Genomic DNA, 24,246 nt, shown 5'->3' on the forward strand with positions numbered 1-24,246 from the left:
GTGATCACCGTCTCAAGTGGCTTGGTAAAAGGCAGAGTTTGTGGTTTTCCCGAGAAGCCGACCAAAGTGGTTGTTTTATTTGACAGTGAGGATACGGGTAGGGCAGTGTTTATTGATGAATAAGTTGCTCCTGTGTCCACCAGCATCTGTATAGGTGTCCCCTCCACTGTCACATGAAGCATTGGCTCCGCCGGGCCGCTGCTCCCCTGGCTCCCCGGGCAGCCCTATTCAAATTGTCCACTCCAGAGATCATCATGTTGATAGTACTGACCTCCGTGTGTTTGTGGCTGTTGCCAGGGCCGTCCACCAGGTGGAGCTGTTCCTGCAGGTTGCGTTGGCGCCCCGGGTTGATGTGGCGGGCCTCCGGCTGGGCGGGCAGCTCCACGTGGCCGATATTGGGGGCATTCTTTTGCCCAATGATCGGTTCCGCCGCAGATGAAGCATGCGTTGTACGGGTAGGGTTTGTATGCCGCCCTACCCGGGTAAGCGGGTGCGCTCCCTCCCCGGCCTCTGTATCCGCCCCGGAACTGGCTCCTTCCGCGCACCACCACCTGAGGACCCTGTGTCATTTGCATTTCCTTTTTCTGTGATTTGGACTGTTTACTTCACCATGTATTTTTGCCAATTGTAATTTCAACAATTGTTTGGCTAAAGCATCTGTCTCGTTCTCAACTTTAGCTTGTGACTCAGTGAACGTTCTGCAGTGATGCAAAAGATGACGTTTAAACCGTGCTTCGGCACAAACCAGAATGTCAGGGTTTGACATTAGCTGCTTCTTCACATCTGGCGGCAGTCCATCCACCAGCGCCGTTCGGAAGAGCACCTCTGCCTCGGGCGAGAGAGCCGGATGACGACCTGTGGTTTCAATCCAACTCTCCACACATATTACATAATGTTGTGCTGGTGACATTTTCGCATCATAAGGAAACATGGTGGGGGCCAAATCGGTGGGTTGTGGGAAAGTCTATTTTATGTTTTCAAACAGGGGCGCTGCTATTTGTGACAAGGGCACCTCCCTCCCCAGTCTCGCCGTGCCTGCTGCTTCCTCAATCGCCTGTAATTGTACTAGGGAGCACGCTCCGGCTAACATCTGGCGCATGTCACCGAGAGTACAGCTCTGCCCACTCATCAGAGCCAAAAATTTGTTCAGCCACACCTTACCTCCTCTGTGAAGTGGGGGCATTTTTTCCATCATCGCGGTCACATCGCGGAGCACCATGGGCTCGTAATGCTGACCGACTGGTGTGGCCACCAGTGGACACATTAATTCATCTTTCCGTACCTTGGCCTGCACCATCTGCCCTTGACCACTTCGCAAATTATATTGTGCGCGCTTCTTTCTGCTGTCCTGATTCGCGTACTCTAACATTTTTCTCTGTTGCATCACAAGATCATCTTCTTCCTCACCTTCGCTGCTGTCTCACTGTGGATTTTCTTTCTGTCTCCCCTCGCTCTTTGCGTCTTCTCGTCTCACTTTCTCCATTACCCATTTTAACATCTTCGTTTCCTGACTACGCTGTTCATCGGCTTGATCAATTTTCTCCTTGTTCTCGGCACTAAGTCTATGCCAGCTTCCTTCTTTCGTTGGACGACTGAGGGCTCAGACCGGGGGTGGATGTGACTACGCGGGATGCATCCCCCTCCCGTGCCCGTCGCCTCTCTTTATTTACCGCTTGTTCAATCAGCTGCACAATACTTTGATCCGCCCTGTCGCCTCCGCCCTCGACATCCATCACCATCCGGCCACCCAACGTCACCACCGGAGCCATCACTCCGGATTCGCCGTACGGTGGCGGCTCAACATCGGTCACTCCGAGTGTGGGGGCACTCGGGTGTGTCACATCGTGCAAAGATGGATAAATGCCCTTGTATTCATTTCTTGCCTCTTCTATTTTCATTATTTTCTCTGCGTCTTCTACGGGCGATTTCTGCTGTGTGGCAAACAAAGCTGTTGCGGCTGTTGCCAAATTGTGCAGAGAGCGCCGCTCTTCCTCTACTTCTAGAATGCGCCTCGCGAGCACCTTGCGTTGATGCCAGCCCGCGCCTTCCCGTTTGTCTGTCAACGCGAGCTTTTCTTTCAACACAATGCCCTCTTTCCGCTGCAACTGTCGTGCCAAACGCCCCATGTCCCAAACTGTAGGGAAGCCTTGAAACAATTTGTCCGCTTCCAATTTCGCGAAGACTTTTCTGTGTCTCATCCGCTCCTTTGACACTTTCTTTCGCTCAAACCCACTCACAATTTGCGCTTCCACATCTGCATACATTCCCTCAATCTCACTCCATTCATTTCTCTCACAAACATTCCCCCCAATTTGGTTGTTCATTTTGGACATTTTAGCGGTCTGATCTCTCACAGGAGGAACTGTTACCACCGGATACCTTTTGAGGAGGCCTCACTTCTCCTCGGGGACCCCAAAAACACCCCAGCTATCTGAATACGGCCGTCGCCGCACTCTTGTTCGCCACAACGAAGCACTAGGTTCTCTGACCTAGCCTTAGTACGCGTAAGTCCCTGACTTTACCGTACACGTTACACACGTAAGTTCCAAACTTATCCGCCGTATGTATCTTAGCTTTCTGCACATCTTATTTGATCTGAACGACAGTCTCCTCTTAAATTTCCTCTTTCAATTCGCAGAATTTCGACATTTAGTAACAGGTATTCTGCTTACCTTATCAGTGTTGAGTACTCAGGGTGTCGGAGACGTCGTACCAGCTCAACGTTGTGTGACAGCGCTTTATCCTTATCACAACGGTTCGCCGACCGGGAGGCAGTTTCCCTGAAACTGTCCGGTGTCCTGGGAAAGACCACCACGAGCTTGTCAAACACCCTTCTCTGACATCACGTCAGGGTCACCAAGAAACTGTTAGGTTACGGAGTTTAGCTATTGATCTGACTCCAAATTATGATCAACACTTAACACATGAATTGTTATGTCCTAATCCACACACTGGCGCACCTAACAATTTTGCGAGTTCGTTCTGTCAAAGAGAAGACCAGTAGATCAATCAGACCGAATTTACCAATTGTTTATTCCTGACAAAGCAAGCTAATACAGGCCTGGGTTCCGGGGCCCTCACACAAAAACTAGTGTGCTCTTGTGACCAGCAAGGAACAACACTTTCTTCCGGATTGCCCAGTTATAAAGAAACACACTATGAATATTCAAACATGCGCCCCAGTCGGCCGCGGCCGCTACGCGTCTCAGCAATCGACGGGGATATTCACAAAATATGTCGCCTAGGACACTACAAACAACACAAAGTTTAGTTCATCCATCCAGTAGAGTAGTGTACGATCGCCAGCGCCTGCTGGAGGTACGGTCATCGAGTGTTTTCGGACTCGTAGCCACAACTACCCTGGTCTGTTTGCGTAGCCTCGGAGTGCTTAGGGCGCTAGCCCCAGGAGCTCACGACGCAGCGGGCTCGCCGGGCAGCACACGCCGGAGGAGGAGTAAGCGTAGGCGGTGTGACCGGCGGCGAAAGCGCGGCTGTCGAGGTGGGCTAACGGCTAAGCTGAGAGCTAACCCCTACAAACCGCCGCTTCCATCCATCTTCCTCTCCAACGTCCGCTCACTGGATAATAAAATGGACCATCTACAACTGGAACTCTCTTCAAAGAGGGAAGTTAGAAACTGCTGCGCTCTCATCCTGACGGAGACATGGCTGAACTCATCGATGCCGGACAACGCCGTTAGCCTGGAGGGGCTCGCTACATTCCGCGCCGACAGAAACAGCGAGCTAAGCGGTAAATCCCGAGGAGGTGGGCTGTGTGTCTACATCAACAACAACTGGTGCAAAAATGCTAGATCTGTCGTCAGCTTCTGCTCTTCGGACATCGAGCTTTTGACTGTTAACTGCAGACCCTTCTACCTGCCCAGAGAGTTCACTGTTGTTAGCATCACGGCTGTGTACGTGCCTCCTAGCGCTAACACTAAAGAGGCCATGAGGGTTCTCTACCGGACAATCAGTGAGCTGCAATCCACGCACACAGAGGGGGTTTTCATCATTGCTGGGGACTTCAACCAGGCTAGCATGAAGACTATTCTCCCTCATTTTTACCAACACGTGGATTTTCCAACTCGGGGAGAGAACACTCTGGACTTGGTTTACACAAATATAAAGGATGCATTCAGAGCAGCCCCCCGCCCCCACCTCGGCTCTTCAGACCACCTATCTGTTATGCTAACCCCTGCATACAGGCCCCTGCTGATCAGAGCAAAACCCACAGTGAAGCAGGTGAGGGTGTGGTCTGAGGGGGCCATGGAGGCACTCCAGGACTGCTTTGAGTGCTCTGACTGGGACATGTTCAAAGCAGCAGCAACATATGACAATCAGATCAACATTGATGAGTACGCCATGACTGTGTCAGCCTACATCAACAAATGCTCCGAGGACGTCAGCACCATTAAGAACATCATCACCCGAGCCAACCAACGACCCTGGATGACTGAGGATGTACGTCATATGCTACGAGCACGGAACTCAGCCTTCAAGTCTGGCGACAAGGAGGCACTGAGGACAGCGAGAGCCAACTTGAACCGTGCCATCAGGCTAGCGAAGCGAAGCCACAGTCGGAAAATTCAGGATTTTTTCCACGACGCCAATAACACCAGGAGTATGTGGCAAGGCATACGGGCGATCACGGACTACAACTCACCCTCCCCCCCGGTGGGTGGGGTTGATGCTGACTTCCTAAATGGTCTAAATAACTTCTTTGGGCGTTTTGAGGCACTAAACAGCACTCCGGCAGTTAAAACTGTTCCCCACCAGGAAGAGGAGGTCCTCTGCCTTGACTCAGCCGACGTGTGGAAGACTCTGAGAAGAGTCAACCCACGTAAGGCCCCAGGCCCCGACAACATACCTGGGCGGGTGTTCAAGGAATGTGCAGGCCAGCTGGCTGGTGTCATCACAGACATTTTTAACATCTCGCTGGACCAAGCTAAAGTGCCAGTGTGCTTCAAGGCTGCCTCCATCATTCCGGTGCCGAAGAAACCTCAAATCACCTCATGGAGTGACTACAGACCTGTGGCACTGACTCCCATCATGATGAAGTGCTTCGAGAGGCTGCTCAAAGATCACATCGTCTCCAGACTCCCCCCAACATTCGATCCGTTCTTCACCTGAGCCTGGCTCACCTGGAGGAGAGGAACACCCACGTGCGGTTGCTGTTCCTGGACTTCAGCTCAGCGTTTAACACCATCATTCCACAACATCTGGTGGAAAAACTGGAACACCTGGGCTTCAGCACCCCCCTTCGGAACTGGCTGCTAGACTTCCTCACCAACAGACCTCAGTCAGTCCGGGTCGGACAGAACACCTCAGATGTCATCACCCTCAGCACAGGCTCCCCTCAGGGCTGCGTCCTGAGCCCCCTGCTGTTCACCCTGATGACACACGACTGCGCCCCCAGGTTCACCACCAATCACATCGTGAAGTTTGCAGACGACACAACGGTGGTGGGCCTCATCAGGGACAACAACGACCTGGACTACAGAGAGGAGGTGGAGCAGTTGGTGGGCTGGTGCAGAGAAAATAGCCTGATCCTGAATGTGGAGAAGACGAAGGAGATCATCGTCGACTTCAGGAAGAACCAGCCTCACCACGCTCCACTGATCATCAACAGCTCAGCTGTGGAGGTGGTCAGCAGCACTAAATTCCTGGGAGTCCACATCACAGACGACCTCACCTGGACTGTGAACACCACAACACTGGTCAAGAGGGCACAGAAGCGCTTGTACTTCCTGCGGAGGATGAGGAGAGCCCACCTGCCCCCACCCATCATGAGGACGTTCTACCGAAGCACCATAGAGAGCATTCTGACAAGCTGTCTCTCGGTGTGGTGTGGAGGTTGCAGCGCCTCCGATTGGAAGAACCTGAGGAGAGTGGTGAGGACAGCAGAGAGGATCATCGGTGCTCCTCTTCCCTCCATTCAGGACTTGTCATCCCAGCGCTGCGTGTCCCGAGCCCGAAATATTATCAGTGACCCATCACACCCCCACCATGGACTGTTCTCCCTGCTGCCCTCTGGGAAGAGGTTTCGCAGCATCCGCTGCAGGTCCACCAGGTTCTGCAATAGTTTTTTCCCTGCTGTCGTCAGACTGTTGAACATTCAAACGTAGCGTTCCTCTGCGCACTTGTAAATACTGCTTTTGTCTCCTGCACTGTTCACATACTTTATCACTGCTGCACTTTGTACTTTATAATTATCTTATTTCATATTTTTATATAGAAGGTCACTTTTCTTTTTAACCAGCCGAAATACCTCTACATTGCTGAAAGCCGTATGCAACGAAATTTCGTTTTGTACACACCTGGTGTTGACAAAATGACAATAAAGTTCTGTCTAAGTCTAAGTCTAAGTCTAAGTCTAAACATGCAAAACATCGTGAGATGATTGGTCGATGGCCGTCTCCTCCCCACTGGGTGTTTATCGGCGAGTGCAGATGTTCTGGTGGTGGGGTTTGTCTAGCACAGGGGTGGGCAAACTTTTTGACTCGCGGGCCGAACTGGGTTCTAAATTTGGACCGGAGGGCCGAACCAGGAGCAGATGGACGTAGTGTTTGTGTGAAGTAATATAAGCGACCTGTAAAGGTCATTGCATAAAAGATTTTGGCCTTTAGTAGGTAGTAAAGCATGGATATTCCAAACAAGTTTTTTGAAAACAAATGCATTTATTAACAGCATTAAAAAATAAATCACTAAAAAACTGCTATCAGTGATTCTCATAAAATACGACACTATTATTATGAATAACAGTCTCCATCACTTCAGTGCCTGCAGGTCAGATTAATGAAAAATGTTTATCTTATGAGATCACATCAAACAGCAAACATTCTGACCAAATATATCATCATGAAGAATCGGTGAAAGCATACATCCAAATAAAGTAATCAAAACGGCAACACGGTGAGGGGTATCTGAACATCAGAGCAGAGTTTTAACTCACAAACACCTGGTAACAGAGGTGAGGAAACGGGAAACACTTCCTTAAAGTAAGCCTTAAGAACTTTACAGGTTAAGATTAGTCGCAAACAGGTGGTGCATCAATGTCCTTGAGCATCCTGCTATGTGTACAAATCATATTCAAAATGCATTTTTTTACAACAAACTTGAGAGCCTCCCCTTCATTTTCAGTGGGAACAGTGTTGTTGGTCTCCCTTTTTTGCTACTGCATCATAGTCTGGAGTAAAATTTGTTGTGGCAATTCTTAGGAGAGATCCGTTTACCTCGATCTGTGACGGGTTGATGTGGCTGAACGTCACGTCGCGTACGTCGAGCCAAATTGGCCACTCTTTTAACATTCGGCACTCACTTCTTTTCTTCGGGCCACTCATTTTAATGGAAGGATTCCAGGGGAAGGTTTGTGGGTGGCTTTAGCGTAAAACTGTATCTGAAAGCTCAGCGAGCGAATTACAATAATGCTGTCGTCACAGCCCACGCTCTAAATTCGGGACTGATACAAATAGAGCGCGAGTGCGCCATGTCCGTACTACTGAGGACGTACGTACACGCACTTGTGAGTGTGCACCGAGCTTTCTGACACGGCTTCCGGTAGTAAATGCGCAGGCGAGCGGTTCCCCATCTACTGGGGAAACGCAGTCATTGCAGGCAAAATGACAAAAAAAAAGTTTAATAATACAATTAATTCAGGGTTGGCGGGCCGGATTAAACGGTCCCGTGGGCCGGATGTGGCCCGCGGGCTGTAGTTTGCCCACCCCTGGTCTAGCACGCCTGACCACAACGACGAGGTATGATTCTCACTTCTCCAATCTGTAGATATTTTTAACGGCTTGTACGCGTCTTGGTCTCGCCTGACCGATGCTTGCACCCTGTGTACACAACACCTAGGAGAAAACATCTTGGTGCAGTTGTCTGCACACTTCCTCACTTTCCGGTTCATCAAATGCTTTGCATAAGTACAGCCACTACTGAAGATTAACTTGTTGTGATTATATATATGTCTAACTTAGCCTTTAATAAAATATGTTTGCAAGCTGCCAAAAAGCACATTTTCCTTTACCCTGGTTTAACTTGTTGGATAGCTTCAGTTGCTACACTGCAGTGAGGACAACACAGTGAAAAGACTGAGAAGTTAGCATTCTGCATCGAGTCAAGATGGAATCTTGATCTAATAAATCAGGAAAAAGTGGAAGCAGCTTTCATTCGTCATGCCGTAGCAACCACTGCTTTACTTTGCGCACGCGCAAAAGCAGCAGCTGTTAAAGTGCGTGCTGAATATCCTGAGCAAGAAGCCAAAGCTAAGATAGAAAAAGTTAAAAAAGAAACTGAAATTGAAACCCTAGCCATTTGCCGTGAAGCAGCAGAAGCTGAAGCTGTAGCAGCAGTCTGGGAGTCAGCAGTTACAGAGAGCGACAACCATATTGTGCTGGACGCAACAAATTCTACAGAACAAAGCAAAGTTGAACGAACAAGCGAATACATCCAAACTCACTTCCACTCATTCTGTCCAACAAAGAACCATGAAGGCTAGTCCGCCACCAACTCAACAAACTACCTATGCCACTCTCAGTTATAGCCCGAACAACCCCTTTGTTTCACACCATCAGTTGCCTGTTTTTCCATACAACAGCACGAACAATGTGGAATTTATAGACTATGACTTAGACTATACACCACCAGTAGCCAAAGACTCAGTCAGCCAGAATACATTTACCAGAGAAAGGCCCCGAGTTATTACCAAGACTCTCACCTCACAGCTCAGTGACTTGAATATTGAGGCTACACCCTTTAACCCCCAGCCGACAATTACTCAAAGTACGTCTGCAACTGAACACTTAGCACAATATTTAGCTCGGCATGACCTAGTGAATACAAGTTTGTATGAGTTTGATGATAAACCTGAAAATTATCGTGCTTGGCTGTTGTCATACAAAAATGCCACTCAAGGACTTGGACTTACAGCTACTGAGGAATTGGACTTGATGACGCGATGACTTGGAAAAGAATCTAGCAACCACGTGAAACGTCTCCGTGCAGTGCACATGGCAAGACCACAAATAGCACTCGTGAAAGCCTGGGAACTTCTTCGGGAGTTTTATGCAGCCCCAGAGGTGATTGAAAATGCCGTCTTTACCCGACTGGATGCATTTCCTAGAGTCTCAGTCAAGGAAAATCTGAAGCTACGAGAGCTGGCTGACCTGCTTATGGAAGTGCAGTGTGCTAACGAAGATGACTATTTACCAGGGCTGTCCTACCTGGACACGACGCGCGGAATTGAACCTAGAGTTACCAAGCTGCCTTATGGACTCCAGGAAAAATGGATCTCAGCTGGTTCTAACTATAAAGAAGCAAATGGAGGACGGTTTCCACCGTTTGATTACTCCACAAAATTCGTATGTTATGAGGCCAAGAAAATAAATGACCCCAGCTTTGCCTTTTTAAATACCACCACATCATCTGTCAGAGCTGGGAGTGTCCTTCCTAAAACCATCAAGAAGCCCATTGCAGTTCACAAGATCAATGTCACTCACGCAGAGTCAAATGTCTCCAACGATCTGAGTAAGATCTGCCCAATACAGGCAAAACCCCACCCACTGAAGTAGTGGGTGGGGTTAGGGTTAAGCCTTTAGAGCCGAAACTCTCGACGACAGATTTTTCTGAAAGAAAACGGAATCTGCTTTAAGTGCTGTAGTTCAACCGACCATATGGCAAAGGACTATACTACAATTTTGAAGTGTTTTGAGTGTGACAGCACCCAACATGTCTCAACTATGCACCCGGATCAGCACTGCGACCCACGACACCTCTTACCTCGCCACAGCATGGCGGGGAGGGAGAAGAGGTAAACGATACCAGTGAGATTACGTCAAACTGCACAGCAGTATGCGGTACAGGACAAGTCGGACGGTCATGGTCCAAGATATGCCTGGCGAGAATGTACCAGAAAGACTACCCATATGAAGCCATCAAGGCCTTTATCGTGTTAGACGACCAAAGCAACCGATCATTGGCCAAGTCCAGTTTCTTTGATAAGTTTGACATTCACACTAAGCCATATCCTTACCAACTGAAAACATGTTCTGGTATCATGGAAACTTTTGGCAGAAGGGCCTCAGATTTTATTGTGGTGTTCCTCAATGGAAAAGTTACGATTCCCTTACCACCACTCACTGAGTGTAATGACTTACCTGATAATCGGTCCGAAATTCCCACACCAAATGCTGCCCTTCATCAGCCCCACCTGTTAAAAGTAGCAGAACACATCCCAGAGCTGGACCCCACAGCTGAAATCCTCCTGCTGCTAGGGAGAGACGCAATCAGAGCACACAAAGTATGGGAACAAATAAATGGCCCCGCCAATGCACCCTTCGCACAACACCTTGACCTAAGCTGGGTGCTGGTCAGAGAAGTCTGTCTAGGGAACACACACAAGGCGAACGTCAGTTCCTTCCGGACGACCATGGTCGACTGTCATCGGCCCTCACTCTTCCAGCCATGCACAAGCCTTTTGCACATTAAAGAGAAACTTCACGGCAGACTGCCTAGAAACAGTGCCTTACCACCTAGAGCTAAGGAAGACAGTCTGGGTCAAAATGTGTTTGATTGCACGGAACGGGACAATAAGCTAGCACCTTCAATCGAAGAAGAAACTTTCATTGAAATGATGGACAAAGAAGTCTACAAAAACAATTCACACACTGGATTGCTCCATTGCCGTTCAGACAACCTAGGCAACAGCTTCCCAACAACCGCAAGCAGGCACTCAAGCGATTTGAATCACGACAGCGTCAATTCAGAAGAAAGCCAGAAATGGAACAGCAATACTTTATGGGCAAACTGCTGGAAAACAACCATGCTGAGGTGGCATCAGAGCTAACAGAAGAAGAGTGCTTGTATTTACCAAGCTTTGCAGTCTATCACCCACAGAAACCCGATCAAATCAGGGTAGTGTTTGAACAACCTGGTCTTGACCAAACCAGATCTGAACAACACCCTTCTAGGAGTGCTCATGCGGTTCCGAAAGGACAAGGTCGCTGTGATGGCGGATATTCAACAAATGTTCGATTGCTTCTTCGTGGACGAAAAGCACAGAAACTCCATGTGATTCTTATTGTTCAAGGACAACAACGTAGCCAACAAGGTCATTGACTACAGAATGAAGGTTCATGTGTTTGGAAATAGCCCATCTGATGCAGTGGCAATCTACGGGCTCAGAAGAGCCATCAGAGATGGCGCAGAGAAATATGGAACAGATACAGTCAACTTCGTCGAACGGCACTTTTATGTTGACGACAGCCTCTGTTCTGTCCCAACTGATGCAGAGGCTATTGGGCTGCTCCATAGAACTCAAGCCTCACTCACTGAGTCTAAGTTGAGGCTTCACAAATTTGCCTCAAACAGTCAGGCTGTCTTGGAAGCCTTCACAAGTGAGGACTGCGTACAAGCCATATAATACGTAGACCTCAGCAGAGATAAGTCACCCACCCAACGCAGCTTGGGGCTCCTGTGGGAAACAGCAAGTGACACCTTCACCTTCTCCGTGTCAAACGACACCAAACCATTTACCCATCAAGGGGTTATTTCAATGGTGAACAGTGTCTTTGACCCTTTTTTTTTTTTTTAACCTTTATTCACCCAGGCAAACAATCAAGAACAAGTTCTTATTTACAATTGCGGCCTGACCCAAAGAACAGTGACTCTTTGAGGAGGGTGGGGAACGGGATGCTAAAAATAAATAAATACATAAAACAAGGTTAATATAAATACACAATCAAGTAATAAAATACAACAACCAAAAACAGTAAAATTATATACTATGACAACACGATTAACCTAACAGCTGCAAGAGTCTGTTAAAACGTGCAACAATTTATGTTTGAAAACTGTGAGTCATGTGATCACAGTGAGTTTAAGGGTATTTTGTACAGTATTCCAATCATAAGCTGCAGAGAAATGGAAAGAGTTGCGACCGAAAACTGTCCGGGTTTTGGGGATGATGAATTTGATGAGATTACGTGACCTTAGATTGAGGGAACAATGATGACGGTGCAAAAGGGAGGAGAGATAGGGAGGTGACATACCGAGTATGGATTTGTAAATGAGGTGAAACCAGTGGTGGAGTCGTCGGGTGTGGAGCGATGTCCAGTCAATTAATTTATACAAGTCACAGTGATGAGTGGAGAAGTGCGCACCTGTGGCGAAGCGGATGGCGGAGTGGTGAAGAGGGTTCAGTTTACTGAGAGTGGAGTGGGACGCTGTCCTATAGATGGTGTCGCCATAATCAAAAATGGGCAGGATGGTCATTTTGACAAGAGAGTGTCTAGCTGCACGAGTGAAGGAGGCTTTATTGCGATAGAGGAAGCTAGAACGAGATTTGACTTTTGACTGCAGGTGTTTTATGTGGGTAGTGAAAGAGGGATGAGTCCAACCATAGGCCAAGATATTTGTAACAATTTACGGACTCGAGTTCAGTGCCATCTGCGCAAAAGATTTTAGGGGCAGTGGTGGGAGTACGAGACCGGTTAAAAATTATGCATTTTGTTTTCTTAGTGTTGAGAATGAGATGATTATGGAAATATTGTTCAACGGAGGTGAAACTAAGTTGTAATGAGGATGCTGCAGAATGGAGAGAAGGGCCTTCAGAGTACAGGACTGTCTCAGAAAATTTGAATATTGTGATAAAGTTCTTTTTTTTTCTGTAATGCAATTAGAAAACCAAAAATGTCATACATTCTGGATCCATTACAATTCAACTGAAATATTGCAAGCCTTTTATTATTTTAATATTGCTGATTATGGCATACAGCTTAAGAAAACTCAAATATCCTATCTCAAAATATTAGAATATCATGAAAAACTATACTAGTAGGGTATTCAACTAATCACTTGAATCGTCTAATTAACTCGAAACACCTGCAAGGGTTTCCTGAGCCTTGAAAAACACTCAGCTTGGTTCAGTAAACTAAATGACAAGTATGGGGAAGACTGCTGATCTGACTGCTGTCCAGAGGACCATCATTGACATCCTCCATCAGGAGGGTAAGACACAAAAAGAAATTTCTCAAAGAGCAAGCTGTTCACAGAGTGCAGTTTCAAAGCACATCCACTAAAAGTCTGTTGGAAGGGGGGGGGGGGTAATGTGGCAAGAAACTGCACAACCAAGAGAGATGACCGCAGCATTGTGAAGAAGAGTCGCTTCCAGAATTTGGGGGAGCTTCAAAGACAGTGGACTGAAGCTGGAGTCCAGGTATCAGAAGCCATTGTTCACAGACGCGTCCCGGAAATGGGCTACAATAGCTGTATTCCCATGGTCAAGCCACTTCTGAACTCAAGACAACGGAAGAAGGGTCTGACTTGGCCTATGGAAAAGAAGCACTGGACAGTTGCAGAGTGGTCCAAAGTCCACTTTTCAGATGAAAGCAAGTTTTGTATTTCATTTGGAAGTCAAGGCGCCAGAGTCTGAAGAAAACGCTGGAGGGGTGCATCCATTGCAGCCTGGTCATCCTGGAAGAGGGACCCTCCCATCTGTGGTCTCTTCTCAAGGTTTCTCATTTCCCCTAGCTGGAGTTTTGAATTTTTCCTTGCCCTCTTGGGAGTTTAAGATCAGGGGATGTTTGAGAATATTTGCCATTTTTCACATGTCCTGAGTGTTGTTGTTAGTCACCTAAATGTTGAACAGAGGCTGTGATTTACCGAAGTCAAATTCCTTGTTTGGCACGCTCAAACATGGCGAATAAAAACTCTTGAATCTTGAATTCTGGATCACATGGTACCGTGACGTAGATGATAGGACTCCCCCCATTGTTTAGCATTGTAAATGGCAATTTACAGAGCCGTGCAATTGCCAAAAGGGAGATTCTTGGGGTATGAAATAATAATAATAAAATGTTACCTTTATGTTATTTGAAAAATAAAAAAGTTTAGGCTTATAACTATAGGTGTAACTTCGGTAGTAACATAGTGTGCAAAGGGAAAATAAGAATTAGCACACCAAAGTAATAATCGTTCATGGGTTTTCCCAGTCCTAAAAATTTATTTTCTTACTGTTTTCTACCCTATAAAAATATGTTTCCGAATATATTATTAAAAGAAATTTTATTTGCAACTTTCTTAGAATTTATTAAATTGGACACCCAAAACAATATCAGTATGTAATCATTGATTGTCTCCCGATCCGGCTGTACCTTCCGCGCCTTCGTTTTGCGATGCTTCAGTTGCTGGGGTACTTCTCACTGGTTCAAATTGGTAGCCTTGTACCCCAAGAAAGAAATCATACTCTTCTTCATTTTCGTCAGAAGGTGAAAAATCATCTGAGGGAGATTCGTCAGACGACATCGCTTCACTATATGTAAATAAAACAAAACAAAAAGGACATCGCTTCCACTTCTGTATCCACCATTATGCTTACATGGGCTAACTAACTCGGCAACGCTCGGCCTCCTATAATCTACGTCACAGTCACTTCGGCAATTTCCGGGATGAACTTCAACAATCACATACAAACCGTTGATTTTTCATCGATTACTCCTCAATTCGCAATTTTATTCAAAAATTAACAACAGTTTCCAAAAACACAAGTCCATCTTTATCAAATACATTTTGGGACCCCATAGTGTCTTTACATGTCCTTTAAGAGCATCAAATTGTTGAGCAACCATTTCCGGTGGGTTAATCATGTCCCAGTTCAGATCACCTAAAAGAGTGAACTCAGAGGAGATGTGTGGGGCGAAGAGTTCCCTGAGAGTAATTAAAGATGAGAGAGGGGCAGAAGGTGGTCTGTAGAAGACAGCAACAGAGAAGGAGAAATTGTTAGACAGTTTTATCTTTACCACTAATAAATCCAGTATCTTAGGGACAGACTTTGACAGGGAAACAGAACATTGCAGATGGTCTTTAACATATAAAGCAACACCACCCCCTTTGGTGGTTCTGTCCTGATGGAAAACATTGTAACCTGGTATAGAGATGACAGAATTGGCTATTTTTTCTAAGCCATGTTTGTGAAATAGCAAGAACATCAGGAGTAGCAGTATGAATCCAAGATTTTAACAAATCAAATTTGGGTAACAGGCTGCAAATGTTAATATGTAGGAAACCCATAGATGTACGATCACAAAAATCAGCAAATGACAAATTAGAGACATTCTGATTAAGAATAGCTGGACCTGGGTTTGGATGTATATTGCCTGACATAAGCAGCATGAGAATAATCAAAATGTGCTTAAGCACAGAGAAAAACGTTTTTTTATGAGTATTGCAGTTTTCTTTCCATAGGGATTTTGCATATAATAGAAGGGGTGAATCAATGAATTGCTGCAATAGAAAAAAGGAATAAAACGGAGAATGTAGTCCAGAAAAACTAGGAAGTCCTGTATTTTTAGTGATCCAGAGAGTAAGAACATCTCTGGGCAATAGCCTGTAGTCCATCGTGCCACCAACATAGGAAACTATGGCTGGCCTGTGCGAATGACTGCCAGTGACCATGCCGGAATGATCCAGAGCAAGCAGGCAGATAACGCCTGGCCCACCCAAGCAACCGGGGTCCTGACGCCGTCGTGGGTCCCGAAACAGCCGGGCGGAAAAACCAAACTGTGTGTAGCAGCAGGCGTGTTTCTCCCTCCCGAACGAATGCTCCCAGGGGCCAGGGGGAGCACAGCACCGAAGCGGTCATCCAAGCCACCGCAGGGCCGGAGGACAACCGCCCAACACACGCCCCCTGTGGGCAATCAACCCGTCCAAATGGCCCGCGTCGGTCCGATCCCCCGGCGGACTCAGAAGCTCGATGCTCACACAGCTCCCGTCTTGGTCACTGGCGGACTTTGGTGTCAAGGACACTAGTAATGTGACGATGGTGTCGTCCTTGTGCGGGAACAAACTTTCTCGCGGCCGACACGAAGCGCACGTTAGCTGCGTCGCCAGGGGAGACGGTTTCCTCCCTTTAGGGTTCCTCCCTTTAGGGTTCCTCCCTTTAGGGTTTCTGGCTCCAATTACCATCCAAGGCAGGAACGTTCTCAGAGAGTTGAATTCTGAGACATCGCCGTGGGACACCCCATTGCCTGAAGATAAGTTAGGGAAGTGGGAAGCTTGGAGAAACTCGCTTCTAGAATTGAGGCACTTTCATATCCCTAGGATGTACACAGACATCTGCCTAACCAAGGCTGAGTGAGTAGAACTCGATGTCTTTAGCGATGCATCTGTGAAGGCCATTGGTGCCGTAGCCTACTTGAAAGCCATCCAAGAAGACACAGTAGATGTTGGATTTGCCATGGCAAAGTTCAAACTTGCCCCTCAATCAGACCCGACCATTCCCAAACAGTCTTAGCAGTGGAAATGGCTGAGCTGATACAGGATGAACTGGATCTATAGCTGGATGCCACTAAGCTTTACACTGATAGCAAAGTTGTCCTTGGATATATTTACAACCAGTCCAGACGGTTCTATGTGTACGTCCATAATCGGGTCCAGCGTATACACCAGTCTACCATCCCTGAACAATGACGCTACGTGAACAGCGAAGACAATCCGGCTGACTTGGCGTCACAGTCTGTTCCAGCAGCAAGACTCACACAGACAATGTGGTTCAACGTACCAACCTTCCTGCGCAAGCCCTCTACTCAGCCAGACCCAGCTCAGTTATTCAGCTTAGTCTCACCGGAGTCAGATGCGGAGGTCCGTCCAGTTGTGAAGAGCTACATCACCAATCTACAAGGGAAGGTTCTCAGCACAGAGCGCTTTGAAAGGTTCTCCACATTCGACACTCTCCAACGACCCATTGCACTCCTGATTCATATAGCAAGACCATTCAAGACTCCGACAGGCAAGTGTAAGGGATGGCATCACTGTGACTTACCTCGCACAGTCGATGAGCTTTCCCAAACAAGAAAAGTCATCATCAAAGCTGTTCAGAGGAATACCTTTGTGAAGTAATTTGAAACTCTGGAGAGAGGAAAGCAAGTTCCGTTATACAGCTGCCTACACTCTCTCAACCCAGTCTTACAGGATGTCCTCCTCTGCCTTGGAGGCAGACTGAAGAATGCGGATGTGGCCATTGAACAAAAGAACCCTGTCATTCTCCCAAAGCAACACCACGTGTCCTTGCTTCTCACCAGATACCATCATGCCCAAGTAAAGCATCAGGGGCGTCAATTATCAGAAGGCGCGATACAAGCTGCAGGGCTCTGGATCCTGGGAGGCAAGCAACTCGTTAACTCAACTATCCACAAGTGCGTCATCTGTCACAGACTTAGAGGACGAATGCAGGTACAACGAATAGCAGATTTGCCTGCAGAGTACCTTACAACCTGCCCTCCCTACATGTATGTGGGCTTGGATGTCTTCGGACCCTGGCACGTCTCCACTAGACGCACCAGAGGGATGCAACCTAAGAGCAAGTGCTGGGCCATACTATTCTGCTGCATGAGCTCCAGAGCAGTTCACATCTAGATGATTACCTTACTGGACATCTCAAGTTGCATAAACGCGTTGAGGCGTTTCTTTGCCATTAAAGGACAAGCCAAACAACTGAGGTCAGACTGCGGCACAAATTTCATTGGAGCCTGCAAAGAACTTGGGCTGAGTGCATATCAACCAAACAGCACGCGCAGCGGTACCTGCACCAACAAGGATGCTCCTGGGTGTTTAACCTGCCTCATGCTTCACACATGGGGGGTTCATGGAAGCGACTCATTGGGGTAGCACGATGAATCCTTGATTCAATGCTCCGTGATCACAGCACTCGCCTAACTCATGAAGTTTTGTGTATACTAATGGCAGAAGTGACAGCAATTCTGAATGCAAGACCACTAGTTCCAGTATAAAGTGATCCAGACAATCCATTCATCCTCACACCATCAATGCTGTTAACACAGAAAGTCGGCATCCCACCACCTCCAGGAGACTTCACAGACAGAGACATTCTCACGAGGCAGTGGAGACAAGTACAGGCCTTATCCAACTTGTTCTGGAACCATTGGAGACAAGTGTACCTGTCAACATTACAAAGCCGCAAGAGATGGACAGAGTTCTACCAGAACCTGCAAGACGGTGACATCGTCCTCCTCAAAGACAACCAAGCTGCCCGCAACAACTGGCCTTTGGCGGTGGTCATAAAGGCTATTCCAGGAACAGATGGACGAGTCCGTAAGGTGGTATTAAAGACAGCAAACCAAGGACAAGCAAAGACTTACCTTAGACCAGTGACTGAAACAGTTTTACTCCTTCGTAAGGACCGATGTTTCAATCTTAGTTCTCAGTTGAGTTTAATGTCATGTCAGTGTAGTGACCTCACAGTGGTCAGGCAGGGAGTGTGTCGCCATAAAGGCAGTATGTAGATTGTATATGTATTTTGATATAATTTCCTTTCATAAAGGCACTATGTAAATGTTTTTATTTTGATATAATTTCCTGTAACTTACCTACCGCTTCCTGCTTTGTTGTCAGTTACGTCCTGCCTGTTTTCTATCTGTTCAAAAAGAGTTTGAACAAACTAATTTCTGACCGTGAGGGAAGCTAGAAGAAAAGTCGTGAGTGAAGTTTATTCTTAAATTGAATAATTGTTAGATTAAGTTGGGTTTAATGTTGAAAGAGAAGGTAATTAATAGTTTAAAAATATCGTTTTTATTTACATGTATTTACATGCGATTTGCTAAAATGCTAACGCTATATGCTATGCTAAAGCTATGTGCTAAAAACAGTCAAACCTTGTTTTGTTGCAGTTTTCTCTCTGCATTCTTGCAGATGGAACCAGGGAAAACCTCGTGGCATTGAGGAGAGGAGACAAGAAAGGAAGATGCGTTGGTGTCACGTTGAAGAAAGCCTTATACATACCAACGTACCCCGAAAGCATCATCTCTGTAAAAGCAGTTACGAGTGATGGAGCCAAAGTAACATTTGAAGAAGGACGAAACGAACTGATGACCAAGGATGGAACAGTCTTCAGCATTGCGGAACAGGAACGACTATACTACGTGAGCACGGTAAATCCAAACGAACAATGTATTGATGAATCAATCAGTGACTTGACGACCAAAGATGATAAGATAAGATAAGATAGTCCTTTATTATTCCCTCAATGGGGAAACTCCTGTGTCAGCAGCAGTACACTTAACATACACGCACACACGCATGCAGGGAAGGGGGTAAAAGATTTAAAAAAGTAAAGATATATATAATTTAAAAAAAATATGGACAGTATGTAGACAATACACTTTTACACAGTATACACAATATACAGTGGAGATAAGAAATTATTAGATAAAAAAAATAGTGCAAGGGAAGGAAAAACTGTGCAAAAGCAGGTAGAAAGAGTATGAGGTAGACAGATATTGCACATATGACTACACACGGTTATTGCACGTTATTATTGCACGTAATTATTGTCCGTTAGCTACAGTGATTTAGCCTGGTTGTATAGTCTGATGGCAGCAGGGAGGAAGGACCTGCGATGCCTCTCGGTGGTGCATCGTGGGTGACGAAGCCGGTCACTGATGGAGCTCTCCAGGGCTCTGACAGTCTCATGAAGGGGGTGGGAGACGTTGTCCATGATGGAGGACAGCTTAGCCACCATCCTCCTCTCCCCCACCACCTCCACCCGGTCCAGACTGCAGCCGAGGACAGAGCCGACTTTCTTCACCACCTTGTCCAGCCTCTTCCTCTCCGCTGCAGTGATGCCGCTGCTCCAGCAGACCATCCCATAAAAAATGGCGGACGCCACCACAGAGTCGTAGAAGGTCCTCAGGAGGCCGTCCCTCACTCCGAAGGACCTCAGTCTGCGCAGCAGGTGGAGTCTGCTCTGGCCCTTCTTGTATAGGGCCTGAGTGTTACCAGTCCAGTCCAGTTTATTGTTCAGGTGAACACCCAGGTACTTGTAAGAGTCCACAATCTCTACGTCCGTTCCCTGGATGTTCACCGGCGAGGGGGGTTCTTTGCGCCGGCGGAAGTCCACCACCAGCTCCTTTGTTTTTCCAGAGTTAATCTGGAGGCGGTTCCGCTGGCACCAGTCCACGAATCTGTGATTCAGTCCTCGGTACTCCGTCTCGTCTCCGTTGTTAATGAGACCGACGATGGCGGAGTCGTCCGAGAACCTCTGGAGGTGGCAGGTCGATGTGTGGTGGGTGAAGTCAGCTGTGTCGATGGTGAAGAGGAGGGGGGCCAGGACGGTCCCCTGTGGAGCTCCTGTGCTGCAGACCACCGTGTCAGACACACGGCCTCCTGTCCTCACAAACTGTGGTCTGTTTGTGAGGAAGTCCAGGACCCATGATGTCAGCTGCTGGCAGGCTCCAGCATGATGGCTGGATGGTGTTGAAGGCACTGGAGAAATCATAAAACATGATCCTCACAGTGCTTCCAGCCCGCTCCAGGTGAGCCAGGGACCTCTGCATGAGGAAGATGACGGCGTCCTCAACCCCGATGCTCGGCCGGTAGGCGAACTGCAAGGGGTCGGCGGAGGAGCTCACCAGGGGGCGCAGGTGGTGGAGGACCAGCCTCTCCAGGGTCTTCGCCAGGTGGGATGTCAGGGCCACCGGCCGGTAGTGGTTGAAGTCACTGGGGCGAGATGACTTGGGCACCGGTACCACGCAGGACGTCTTCCACAGCTGTGGTACCCTGTGCAGCCTCAGGCTCATGTTGAACATGTACTCCACGATCCTGCACAGTTGCCCGGAGCAGGATCTGAGCAGCCTGGAGGTGATGCCATCTGGACCCGTCGCCTTCTTCACCTTGAGCCTGGCCAGTCCTCTCTCCACCTGGGCTGTGGAGAGCACCATGCTGGGTGGGGGGGTGGGGTGGGGTGGGTTGCAGGGGGGATGGTTGGTGGGTTCGGTGGAGTTGAGAATGGGCTGGGGGGTCTTGGAGGGGGTGTAGCAGGGGGCGGGGTTGAGGTGAGAGTCCTCGGAGCAGAAGAGGCTCCAGTCGGGGGAAGTTGCAGCAAGGCTGGGTGGGTGGGGGGAGGAGTGGATGGTTGTTCAAACCGGTTGAAGAACCGGTTCAGGTCATTCACCCACTCCTGATCCCTGTCCAGCGCAGGTCTGGAGTTGCTACGTCCTGAGATGGTGTTCAGGCTCCTCCAGACCCCGCTGACATCGTCCCGCTGCAGTTGGTCTTCCATCCTCCTCCTGTAGTTGCTCTTCCCCTCCCTGATCTTCTTCCTCAAGTCCCTCTGCACCGTTTTCAGCAGGTCCCTGTCTCCCGATTTAAAGACCCTCCTTTTGTCCCTGAGCAGGTCTTTGATCTCAGGGGTGATCCAAGGTTTGCTGTTTGCAAAAGCTCTGACTGTTTTGGTGGGTATGGTGGAGTCTACACAAAAGTTAATGTAGTCTGTGACACAGCTGGTGTATACATATATACACACACACACACACTCATGAAGTGAATGGAGCTGGGCAACCAAATGCAGCTTGGACCAGGGTTTATTGAAGAACTCAAAAGGCAGACTAGAGGCTCGACTAGGGACAAGACTAGAACAGAACAGACTGGAGACTAGAAACAAGAAGACATGAGACGCAAACAATCCGACAGGGGAGTGAGGGAAAGACAGGACTTAAATACAAGACAGCTAACGAGAGGCAGGTGAGGGTGATCACACTGATCAGGGCACAGGAGGGGAGGGGCGAGCACACAGACACGCAAACTATGACAATATTAAAACAAGGAAACGAACTGTGACAGATCTTGACATATACACACACACACAAAGTCTATTTAGTTATTACCACATGCATGCACAAAAACGGAATTAACCAAATTGAGTTAAAGATATGATCCTCGTCTGCTGAAGGCCTGTGCTCTGGAGCTGGGTGACCCACTACAGCGTATCTTCAACGTGAGTCTGGAAAAGGGTGTGATACCTCAGCTGTGGAAAACGTCGTGCATCATCTCTGTCCAAAAGAAATCACGACCTGCGGAGCGGAATGACTTCAGACCGGTCGCGCTGACTTCACACGTGATGAAGACTGGAGCGAAAGCTGCTTTAACACCTCAGGTTCGGCATGCTGTTGACCATCTACTATTTGCGTATCAGGATAAGGTGGGGGTGGAGGATGTTGTTGCCTACATTTTGCATCGCTCTCTTACCTGCACAAGGGAAAAGGGGGTGTGACAATTACTTTCCTGGATTTCTCTAGCGCCTTTAACACCATTCAGCCCATGTTCCTGAGAGACAAAATGTTGGTGATGGGCGTGAGCGCACACCGAGGCCATGGATAATGGAGTACCGTAATTTTCGCACTATAAGTCGCGGTTTTTTTCATAGTTTGGGTGGGGGGGCGACTTATACTCAGGAGCGACTTATATGTGGTTTTTTTCAAAAACTTTCCAAAAAAAAAAAAAAAAAAAAAAAAAAAGAAACCGCGATAAACGAAACGCAATGTAGCAAGGGATTACTGTAATTTGAATTTCAAGTGACGTCAGCAGCGCGACGTCGCGGTCAGCAGCGCGACGTCAGCAGCGCGACTCAGCAGCGCGACTCAGCAGCGCGACGCGGCGTTGTTTACATAAAGGACAAAGATTGACTCGATGGAGCTCTCTTTCACTTCCGTGGATTGAAGTCGGGGGCCGGCGCTCGGCCGGGTGGCTGTCCAGGGACGGTGGATGGGGCTCGGACAATGCTTTTACGCACGCCCGGTCCTACTCTACCGAGCTGTCTTTCACCTCCGTGGATGGAAGTCGAGGGCCGGCGCTCGGCCGGGTGGCTGTCCGGGGACGGTGGATGGGGCTCGGTCATGGCTTTTACGCACGCCCGGTCCTATTCTATGGAGCTCTCTTCCATTTCCGTGGCTGGAAGTCCACGCCGCCACACGCCTGGAAGTTTGTTTTGTTAAATAAAGAGCCGTTTACCAAACCCACGTCTTTCCTTGAACTTTGTTAACGCTACAATATAGTTATATAGTAGATCTGTGGAATAACGACGAGGCTGACGTCAGGGTGCACGCACGCGCGGCGTTGTTGGCAAAGGACGAGGAATTTGATCGATCGATTTAATGATTTAGAGTGCACAGATGGTTTGATAACATTATTGCTTATATAATAGTTATTTGATATATAATTTATATATCGTTATATGGGCCTGTGGAATATTTTGAAGTGCAAGAGCCGTCAGCGGCGCGCACGCATTGTTGACAAAGGACGATTGATGGATTTAATGAATTGGAGTGACACAGATGGTTTTATTAACGTGTTATTTATGTAATAGTTTTTTGAATAACTCTGAATTTCACGTCAGGGCCATTCTCAGCTCTTAGTTTGTGTTTATGTCACGTTAGCATACCTATCGTTTAGCCTGTTGTTGCTCGTTCATGACTGTTCTTGGTGTTGGATTTTGTCGAATAAATTGCCCCCCAAAATGCGACTTATACTCCGGAGCGACTTATATATGTTTTTTTTCACTTTTTTGGGCATTTTATGGCTGGTGCGACTTATACTCCGGTGCGACTTATAGTCCGAAAAGTACGGTACCTGACGGGCAGACCTGACGGGCAGATCTAAGTATGCAGCATGGGAGGCTGTAAGTCAGGCACGGTGAGGAGTGTGAGAGGACCGCAGGCAACGGTGCTCTCTCCCTTTCTATTCACCCTTTACACTTCTGAATTCCAGTACTCTGAGTTTTGCCAAATGCAGAGGTTTGTAGACAACACTGCATTTATTGGCTGCATTAGGGATGGACGGGAGGAGGACTTTTTACTTAAACTGAATTTTCCTTATTCATTAGGACATTATGAATAGAAATTGGGTTGCATGTGTTGTAAAAATTGTTTTATCACTTTTGTAAATCAAGAAAGTTAATTTGTACAAAAACAGTAGTAGTAGTATTGGTAACAGTAGCTGTAGTAGTAATTGTCTGCGAATGAAAGTGCCGACAGAGGAGCCAGCGACACAATATTGTCAAAATAATGAGCCAAAAATTAAAGAATTAAAGCGGAAAGAAGGCACAGATGCCTGTGTCTCAAAGGTTTAAGGGTGCTGAACCTACATAACATTTTGCATAACTCTTTTTGGTAAAGTCTAACTCAGTCGTTCTTAACCTGGGTTAGATCGAACCCTAGGGGTTCGGTGAGTCGGTCTCAGGGGTTCAGCAGAGCCTCCACTGCGAAGGTCCGAACACACCTGATTTATCGTGTAAATTCATGATAACGCATATCTGAACAGCTCTCGCAAAGGCACGCTGATTTGCAAGTATGTAATTTGTTGTGAGTTCATGCATTGTGTTCGTTTTGTTCTTTGAACAAGGTGATGATCATCCACGGCTCATTTTGTGCATCAGTAAAATACATTTATATCTTGAATTTGAAT

The 24,246-nt window shown here is 47.5% G+C and overlaps 1 protein-coding gene across 1 annotated transcript in view; it reads right to left on the minus strand.

Annotated features, from left to right (window-relative positions):
- Nucleotides 1-24,246, minus strand: part of tctn1 (tectonic family member 1) — a 1,200,810-nt gene that overhangs the window by 289,951 nt on the left and 886,613 nt on the right. The window lies entirely within an intron of this gene.

This window comes from Syngnathus acus, chromosome 10, assembly GCF_901709675.1.
Source record: "Syngnathus acus chromosome 10, fSynAcu1.2, whole genome shotgun sequence".
Taxonomy (NCBI): Eukaryota; Metazoa; Chordata; class Actinopteri; order Syngnathiformes; family Syngnathidae; genus Syngnathus; species Syngnathus acus.